Here is a 10,761-nt window from a genome sequence, read left to right as displayed (position 1 = left end):
AAGTTGATGGAGATAAATTCATTATTGGCCCACTTTTAAATAATCCACAATACATCTGTCCAGGGCTAATTAGAATGGCTATTTGCGGGGCAGTTTTGCATGGCAAATATATATATTTGTAGAAGTTGAGTTCAAACAGTTCAACCAAAGATTCCCTAACAACTTCAAGGCCTTCAAGATCAACTCCCGGAGCAGGTTCAACTATTTTACAGGAACAGGCTTAAGCCACAGAGAGCAGAGGAACATTTCATAGTAAAAAAGATTCTTCGCCCTACAGAAACTTGTAATATTAACTGAAAATCTAGAAATATAACACAACCCCCCACCACAAAATAAAATAAAATAAAGGATATATTACACGTTTAATACTTAAATTATTACTTTTGTTCCGTTTTAGTATCTATACTTTATTTTTATTTTTTCAAAATCATATCTAACATTTAGTTTAGGTCAATTGGTACCCGCCTTTAAAAACTTAGCGAAAGCAATGACGGGGAATTATTTTCCCTTTTTAAATATTCTACGTGTCTTGTAATGTAAATTCCATATCATCAATGCCATTAATTTTTAACTGCGGGATACCAAATTAAAATTTAAACTAAACATTAAGTATAATATTAAAAAAATAAAGTTTAGATACTAAAATGAAACAAAAGTGATAGTTTAGATACTAAACGTGTAGTTTACTCTAAAATAATGAGACGAAAGAAAAAAGATACGAGTTAAATTAGATAATATGAAATGATATTAAAATTTCCATTTAACAAGCACAATACCATTCGTGCATTTAAAAAGTACTCCCCCACGGTCGATCTTAAGAGGACGCACACAATAACCAGCCCACTTGTTTTCTTACAAACCAGCGAGTTAGGACAGAAGTTTCGAATGTTTTTACACCACTTTATTTTGCCTAAAAGTTTAAAGATCAAACAATTTCCGTGTCTTCTCTAAAGGAAAAATTCTATAGCATAATGCTCCACTCTCAAATTTTATTAAAATGTAACAATCACATAATCCTCTGTCGAACGACAACACTCATTATTCACAACGCCTCTTTTCTTTTCACCCAATCATATTCCAAGAAACTAAGAAGCTTTACTTCAGTTTTTACAGTTACAAACCCTAATTTTCCAAGAAGAATTAAGTAATCGCGCTTTGCAGAAGCCGAAATCCGCTTTTGCATCAGTCTTCAAGCAGGTCCTGCTACAATTTGGAATTGACCACTCGATGATTCCTGTAGAATAGAGTTGGTTAAAATGGTTTTCAACAATTTTTGACAGCCTAAACAATCACATGCGCAAAGTTCTTCCCACAGCAATATGGGCTGTGTGGTTATATAGAAACACAAAACTGCATGACAACATATCCGAAAGGCCTATTGATATAGCAAAGTTCATCCTTAATTTTTTGGATCGATATCGTAATTTGATGAAAATAAATGAACAAATATAAGAAAAATATGTTTTTTTGTTTATTTTTATTTATGAAAAATTATTTAGTGAATATTTACCGAGATTATCTTTTTGAATTTTCTTTTGATTTTAGAATTAACAGATTCAATAGAAGTAAATGTCTCGATAAATTATAGTCACTCCGATTAAAGGTGATGATGAGGACTTTAGCTAAAGGCATACTAAGAAGTAAGAACGAATAAGTCTACTTGCTGTTTATTTTAACTTACGAGATCAAATTATTAGTTTTAATAGGTTGACTGTTCAAAGCTAATGGCAGTCGTCTTATATGATCCGTGCATATGTTTGCAGAAGAAGACGGCGACAGTGACTGAATCCTGCATAAGTTTAAACCTGAAAGGAGTGACGCTTTAACGAACTGTTAGATTATGATGCAATAGTATGTATCCGAATTTAATTTCCTACCGATATTTTGAAGTATACTTGATGTGATGCTTAGTCCTTGATAGAAAAAATCGCTTCAATCTTTTTTGATTAAGGCAGTGAGTTAGGTTAGTTCTCTGGAAGAAATTATCTTGTGAGCCCAAAATATTCAGAATAACGGATGATAACCGAATTCAAGGGCTTCAGAACTTACATTGTCATTTCCCAGATATAAAAAATAGGTAAAGGAGACAACTTAGTCGCTTGCCCCTTCATTTCTTCACTTGGATGATCAAGTCCTCAGCTAACTTAGGTTATTAGCTAGCTGGACCAGGCAATCTGTGTATTGTGTTTGTATATTTACTCCTCTTGTATCTATGTTATTTCAGGTGTTGTATCTTTACATAAATTTTGGAAATTATCAATGAGCAACATCTGTGATCGACAATTCTCGGACTTCACCTTTCTCTTCAGTTGTTGTTGAGTTCTGCTGATCTTTGCTTTTGCCCATAACACATGCAAAGTCCAATGATTATGATTTCAGTTCCAATTATACCGTAAAACACCAAAAGGAGAACACAGGATTTGAGTGCTATAATTGAATTGGACGAAGGAAATTCTAAGATGTAATAACAAAAACAAGGCCTCGTTTACAACTCCTTGAGCATAGCATGCGATTCTAGCTTGAATCAAATCCAAATTTCCAGGCATCCATCTCTTTCAACGCAAACGAAACCGCTGCACCTCTTATCCGCTACTTTATTGACTTCACGGAAGACATGAACAAACTATGTTTCTAGGTTAGTCATGTGTATCTTAGGCTAGCAGGGAGTTAAAGATTTGTTGTATAACTTGTGCATTTTTAGAATGCTCTGTTGAGGGGTTGGCATGCTTTGTTTCTTCCAACTCTCGTATAAAATTCCTCATTGAGTTATGAGAGCTTTCCATTGATAAAAACAATCACACCTGTTTTTGTTTTCTCTCTTCTCATGCTTTCTCTACTCAATTCCTCTTCGTTTGTTCATCAATGGAGGAATTTTACCACAGTTAAACATTCTGCCACCCTTCACCCTTTTACTCACCTATATAACAAGACTTGTCTCATCTCGATGTCGACATAGCTAGAACTAGAAATCCATTGCTTATTGGTTATAACATGCATCCCTGCAAGTATTAACAAGCCGAAACCATACTTCGTAATGATATCCATCTAGTTTGGACTTGCAGGATGCATGTTCTAACCAATAGCCAATAAATTTTATCCCTTAATTTACTATATAGATATTGGAATGAAGCATTGTAAAGATTTGTTTTCAGGGTTAAGCTCCAATGGGTATTAAAGTTTTGAATCTGTGTACCTGAAATTCTGCTATATGTATTGAACCATATGCTGCAGGAAAACTGTAGTATGCTAAGTGCAGTGAAGAGTCACTAACATATTGACAGGTTGAAGCCTCACAATCGGTTTATTCTCTTATAAAAACACTCGTACAGGGGAAGATATTAGATATATAGATCACTTTCATAGCTTCGAAAAAAAAAAACTCTGCTCCAAATTTACAGGCTTGTTTCATATTTCTCTAGCTAATTGGTTCTCAGCTGGGATCTTCAAAACTCTAGCAGGTCCCTCGATGCTATCTTCCAAGTTTATTGATTTAGAATCGTCCGTGATCGGCAATTCTTGGACCTTACCCTTATCTTCTGTTGTTGAGTTCTGCTGATCTTTGCTTTTGCCCCATAGCACAGTGTAAAGTCCAAAGATTATGATCACAGTTCCAATTATACTGTAAAACACCCACACACAAAAAACACATGATTTGAGCACTGTAATTGAGTTACACAAAGGAAATCATAAGGTTTAATGTTAAAGAAAAAGTACCTTCCGAGGTGAACTTTCTCTGCTAAAATAACTGATCCTAGTGCTGCAGTGATGATCATGCAGGGACTAAAGGCAGTAACAAAACCGGGCCTTGTTCCCTTATCACAACTCCTTGTGCATAATATGCAATTCCAGAACAAACCACTCCCTGATTATATCGATCAAAAAAGAGTTTAATAATGTTAATAACACTGTTATTTTTATTATTCTATCTTTTAAATTCATTGTTTAAGCCTTTTTTTGGTACTTACTGAATATACAGCAGCTAGCAAGCTTGAATCGAAACCAATTTTCCAGGCACTCATATCTCTTTCCATTGCGAACGACACCGCCGCGCCTCCTATGGTCCCGATGAAGCATATCAAAGCTGTAAGAGAGAGCTCTGCCGGGTATAACTTCAATGTAAATGACTGAAACCAAAAATCATCAATAACCCAATTTAGCAAATATTATAAGGTATTGAAAAAACGAAATGTTTGATGTGTAAAAGTGAATTAGTACTGTACTGACCTGCAAAATGTAGAAACCTGACCACCCCAGCATCTGGCTAAGAGCATGAGTGTCCCGGCAACCCAATGCTTGGCCTCGGCTTCATTGGTGGCCGTGTGGAGGCTTCCACCTTGCATCTTTATGAATTGATCGCCGGACCTTTGTACAGTGTCATGATAACTGCTCCGGGGACCATGATTACTGTTCCGATTATCTTGGCTATGCTGCGCACCTTCTTGATATTTACTCTTTCCAACCTATTTCACAAAGTTATCTTCAGTGCTCAAATCCTTTTTTTAATATATTTTTATGGTAAAGAAATTTACAGATCATTTATTACATAATTAACTTGGTGTAGGCGTGTAGCAATAGTGAACTAGTTTAGTGCAAAAAGCATTTAATATTCCAAAAAGTTTATCATTAATATTCCATAAGATGCATATGAGAAAGATGCCATAAACCACAAATAAATCATTTTTTTCTTATTTTTTTAAATAAAGATAAGGATAGATGGTGATGGCAACTTTCAACATAGATGTTACTGGTTTGTTCTAACATGGAAGCTTATGTCCAACAGAACAGCTTGGTGCATAATATATTATTACTTGGCGCATGCAACTTTCGTTTCCTTTCCCCTCATTTGCACGCTTCTTATTATTTCTTTTAAGGGTATCTATCAGTTAACTGAAATTAACTCCAATTGTGTAATGTTTGAGTACCTGAAAATCAATGCCATCACGAAGGTAATGGCAGGAATTACATTGACAGTGGCCGATGCAAGCGTTGCTGTCGTGTTTTTCATCCCTAAATAGTACAGATTTTGGTCCACCACAGGCCTGTTCATCACCAAATAACCCAAATTATCAAGCTTCTTTCTCTTCTTCTTCATTCATTTAGCATGAATATATATGTGTATATACTTCTTTCATTTGCATGCAACGTAGTGTAAATCTGCATAAACATACATGTATGCATGTATGTGCATGCAAGCATGAAGAAATAGCATGTGTTGGAGGCATTACTCTAGGAAACCCAGCACCAGGATTCTGAGGAAGATGGGGAGAGTGAGCTTGGGCCTTATTTTCCTGCATGAAAATGGGGGGTTTAGATATGTTTATGAAGGAGTAAAAAGACTGCAAATCAAAGAAAAAGAGAGCGAGTCTCAGACCTTTCAAGCACAAGAGCGAAGGGAGCAATAACAATGGTGGCGACCAAATGGCGATAAACAGCTAGAATGTAATGGTTCATCCCGCGCTGTAGAGAAACCATGGTTATAACATACATCCCTGCAAATCCAAATTGGAGGGATATCATTGACAAGTACGGCTTCGCCTTGTTCAAGTTCAGCCCTACAATCGCCATTTCCTCTACTGTTTCTAAAATATATATGTATACGAGTTAGCCTCCCCTGTCTCTGTCTATAAAAACTTGCTTCAGATACGTTTGACATGGGACTGAGACAACGCTTGTTCTTTATATAGGCGAGTGAAAGGGTGATGAAGGCCATAAAAAAGTTAAACTGTTTTCATGTGCCTAGCTAACCTAACCTATAGAGAAGTGGAACCGAGAGAGCCACGACAAATTTGCTACTCTCATCCCCCTACATATTCAATTTGGCCAAAAAATTTATTATTTAAATTCAAAACTTAGGTATATCTCTAACCTATTTCATTATTTTTTTTAAATAAAAGTTGTTTCTAATTATTTTTATAATTAAATTTTTTAAAAAAATTAATTAAATTAAATTCACAGTTTATATTTTGATTACATGAAGCATTCCTTTCTTTATATAAAAAAAAGTTTTCATTTAAAAGTGTCATGAGATGATTCTTCAAAAATAGAATAAAGTTGATTGTTATTAACTGTGACGGATCTAAAATTACTTTTAAGAAAGGACATACATATATTAACAACATAAAATTTTTGTATATTAGTGAGCACAATAAAATTTCAAGATGAACACAATAAATAAATGAATAACTAATGAAAGGAAATTCAAATATTAGGGTGGGCAAGTTAGTCGTCGATCCGCCACTAGTCGTTAAACTATCTTAAAATAATTTTTTTAAACACTAAACTTTCAAAAGTTATAAAATAAATTTTCAATTTGTTAGGATTATCGAAGCTTGAATGAACGACTGAAATAGTACCAAGATGGAGTGAATTGGCCTTTTGAAAATTTTGGGAATAAAGGAAAAATGCTAGGAAAATTTGCACAATGATTTATATTGGTTCGACTTCTAAATCAAGTCTACATCTACTATCTTAGTTTCACACTAAGGATTTTCTAACAAATTCACTAGTTTGTTCTTTCTTTTTCTAGGCTCAAGAGTAACTTTTACAAATCTTTATCTTTTTAAGGGTTGAGATAGAACCACTCTCCTTTTTACAAAAAAATAAAAGAAGTAAACAAATAAACCTCACAAGATAGGTGTTTACAAGATTTAACCTCACAAGAAAGAATACTGAAGATTTGCAATTTAGCTCAAAATACTATGTACAAGAGAAAAAAGAAAAATAAGATTGAAAGAGTTTTTCTCTTGATATCTATTGCTTGGATAGGTGTTGTAACATTTTTAAGTGTTTTTATGTGTTAGAATGAAGTTGTGGCCGTTTCTAGCCGTTGAGGATGTTTTGGATCCGTTAGAAGCCTTTAATCCCCTTAATTTCATCTTTTCTGCACAGAGGTTTCAAAATCACCTAAGAGGTTTTGAAACTGCTTTTAAAAATTTATTCGTTGCAACAGGGGGATTTCGAAACCATGCATCAGGGGAGTTTTGAAACCATAAGAAAATTTTGAAACATTGATCATTCTGCCTCAGGAGTTTCGAAACCGAACAATGGGGTTTCGAAACCATGCTCCAAATTTTGTAAAATTTGCTATGATTTGTGTTTCAAAAATATTTTTAAGCATAGACATGATCTAGTAAGTATTTGAAAAAGTTTGGTGAAGTTTTAAAACATTTAGAAGATTATTTTCAAATTAATTTGGACTTTAAATTATTTTTGAATCATTTAAACAAATTCAATCAAATCCAATAATATTTTATTCTTAAATTATTATATCAAAATATAGGTTCAACAAATTTTATTACAAAATAGATATTAACGGTTAGATATTGTTAACGCCCTAACAACAGACTGATTGGACATGTTTGTTTAAGCTAAGTATTTTCCACATAATTTCTCCATTTTATAATAATTAAATATTCTCTCTATCCCTTTAAATGTGTCTATTATTGATATTTTAAAAGTCATATTTTTTTAAATTTTGATCATGATTATTTTAAATATTTTTATAAAATATATATTTAAAGCTTTTAAAATATTTTTTTATATTTTTATTAATAATAAATTTAAAAAAATAAAGAGTCAATGTAAAAAAAATGAAAAAAAGTAATGTGACAGAGAAAATAGTTTAATGATCATTCTATAATATTTGTAAAGTTCAATAATCATATATAAGAATACACAATATCATAGCTCATTAAAAAATGGAGAAGTTATTATTTTTATTATACATAAATTATAATTTTTTTTTTATTTTTTACCCTTTTCTACATTAATATTTTAGTTTTATAAGATAAATTATAAATGTTTTTTTTAAAATAATATATTTTATTTGATGTTATAAATTTATTCTTATAATATACTTTATGTTATGATTAATATATATTATAAAATAAACAAAATTAGTATTAATTAGAGTTTAACCTAAATATTATTTATTTATTTTTATAGTATATCAAATTCATATTTTAATATATGTTTTAATTAATATTATAAAAATAATCTTATAATTAATGTATTTTTATTATTACTTTTTAAAACTGTTTATTCATTAATCTTTTAATTATAAAATTTTATAAAATTAATATACATTAATTGATATTGATTTTTATATTATTTTATAATTTATTTATGATTAATTTATTTTTATAAAATAAAACAAAATAAATTTAATTTCAACCACAATATCCTAGTTTGACATACTAATTAGATGTTAGATCCCTAACTTCTCAGATTTCATCTTCATCATAGTCATATATATTTTTCTTATCACCTTTTCATAAAAAATATAATAATATGTGTTGTTATCTTATAGTTTTAAAAATTAAATGATGATAATACAAATGTTCTAAAATTTTAAGAATTATTTATGTGATTTACTCTTTATTTTAGATTATCTTTTAGATAATCTTGGATATGAATAAGGAATACTGAAAGGCTATGATATCCAAATGAAGAACATGTGGACAAGTTAAGAGCCGTACACAACATATTTGTACAAATCTTGCACGAACCTTTACTCCTAAGTTCAGATTCTCTTATCCACTGGGAAAAAGCGAGTAATACCCCAATCTTGGGCGGTAAAAAGTAAAAACAAGGTTATTTATATCTATTTAATCGAGGGGAAGTGGATATCTATTCGACTCATTGGTGTCAAATGACGATAAGTTTTAGTGCTTTTCAAATATGCCAAGTTTCCTAGTGGTGTTTGTTAAGCGTGGGTGCTTACAATACTGGCCACCATCAATATAATTTTTTTTAATAACCTGAAATAATTACAACGTATTTTTATTAATATTTTTTTAATTTATAGACAATGTACTATAAATATAATTATTTAAATTTAAATTTTTTAAATAATATTTTTTATCACTAAAATTACTTGATGAATTCGTCATTAATATTCTTAAATAAATATAAATACATATTTTTATGTCACTTTTATTTTATTAAATTTATATTCATAAAAAATCATTTTATTTTAACCAATTGTGATTATTTAATACCATTTGGGTAATTAAAATTTATGATTTATATATCAAAAAATTAATAGTGAATTATTATAAAATATATTTTTATTATAATTTAAATTGATATATTTCATATATTAAAATATTAATAAATTTAGAATAGTTTAATTTAACATATTTTAAATTTATACTAATAACCAGTTGGTTTAGTGGGATGAGACACTAAATTCCTTAAGCAATGTCAGTAGTCTGAATCTTGGCTTTTGTGAATCTAAATTGGATTGGGAGGGTCACCCTCGTCTCTGCAGTACCTGATCTGGATTAGTCGACCAATAAATCGATTATCAATGGTTAATTGAAAAAATATATTTTAAATTTATAATATAATATATAAAACAATCATTTTGTCTTATTAAAATTACTTCTTGATAACAATACCAAATATTAAAATGTTAAACTCAACTTTTCAAAATTACTTTTAAAAATATTTCTCACCCTAATTTTCAAAAACAATACTAAATTGGCCCAAAATATTAAAAACGTTCCTTCATAAATTTTTAAATAAAAGTTTATTTGATTTATAATTTTTAATATATTCAGAACGGATATTTCAAAAATATCATTAAAAATGTAGATAGGTTTCTTGGCTTATATAGCAGGGAAAGAGAGAATATTTGGCATGACAGGTACAGCTTTTTATTGTCTATTATTTTTAATCAGTAATCACCAATTTTGGTACACAATCCATACGCCAGTTCTATCCCAATTATTAGATTTTATTCATATAAAAACGGGTAAATTCATTATCTACTAATTTTTATCATTAAAATATTCTTTTTGACAATTTTAAATTTCATCCTACTTAAAGGGAGGAGAATAAAAACTCTAGAAAACCAAGGGAAATATTTTTAATGGGTCTAAAATTCATAACATAAAAGAATATAAGGGAATAAAGAAAAATAAGATCAAATATACTTAAATAATGCTTAATATAAAAATATGTGCCTAAACTTTATTGTTTCTCCCATTTAGGTGTCTAAATTATTTTTCAGTTAATATGAACGTCTAATATTACAAACGTTACCATTTTAAATGCTTTAACATTAAATGCTCTAATGTTACATAGATTTAGGACCGTTAGAGAGTAAAAATAGATGGTTGAAATTAATAGTAGTAAATGAAAATATATTTACTGGAAAAAATAATTAGTCAATCTCAACAATTTATTTTCACTCATCTAACGGTTCTAAGTCTACGTAAAACTAAAGAGTTTTACTAAGTGGATCCTAACATCTCTATATATTCAGTGAATATCTTCTCATTTCATACTATTAATATTAATCATCTATTTTCATTCATTCAGCAGTCTTAAATCTTGTAAACCTAATGAGTTTTACGTAAGTTAATTCCAATCTCTCCCTCCCTCCCTCCCTCCCTGTTGAAAATTCAATATTAGCCTAAATGTTCACACCTAAATTAATTTGATGTCATTGCTTACATCAATTTAGTTAGGTGAAAATTAAGTATTTTTCTCATGTTTTAATTTCAATGGTTTAGATTATTTAGTGTTTATTTTAATGAGTGGTTTAGATTGTTTCTTGTAACCTATAAATACCCTACTTGTATTTGAGTTTTATTATCCAACAATCAAAGCTTAATTATAAGCATTTGAAAGCTTTCTTAAGAGTTCTTCCCTTTAGCAATTTTGTGAGATTATTCTAAAGAGAGTTTTTTTTCTTCTCGATCAATTAGAGTTTTTACTCTATTTTGATTCTACAATTGGTATCCGAGCCACGTT

General features: G+C 30.2%; 1 pseudogene; it reads right to left on the bottom strand.

Moving 5' to 3' along the window:
• Positions 1-3,300: 3,300 nt before the first annotated feature.
• The window catches only part of LOC120180408, an 8,816-nt pseudogene continuing 1,355 nt past the window's right edge, over positions 3,301-10,761 (bottom strand).

Source organism: Hibiscus syriacus, unplaced genomic scaffold, assembly GCF_006381635.1.
Source record: "Hibiscus syriacus cultivar Baekdansim isolate YM2019G1 unplaced genomic scaffold, ASM638163v2 tig00112495_pilon, whole genome shotgun sequence".
NCBI classification, from domain to species: Eukaryota; Viridiplantae; Streptophyta; class Magnoliopsida; order Malvales; family Malvaceae; genus Hibiscus; species Hibiscus syriacus.
Note: the sequence above shows the minus strand (reverse complement) of the source record. Positions and strands in the feature narration are given on the sequence as shown.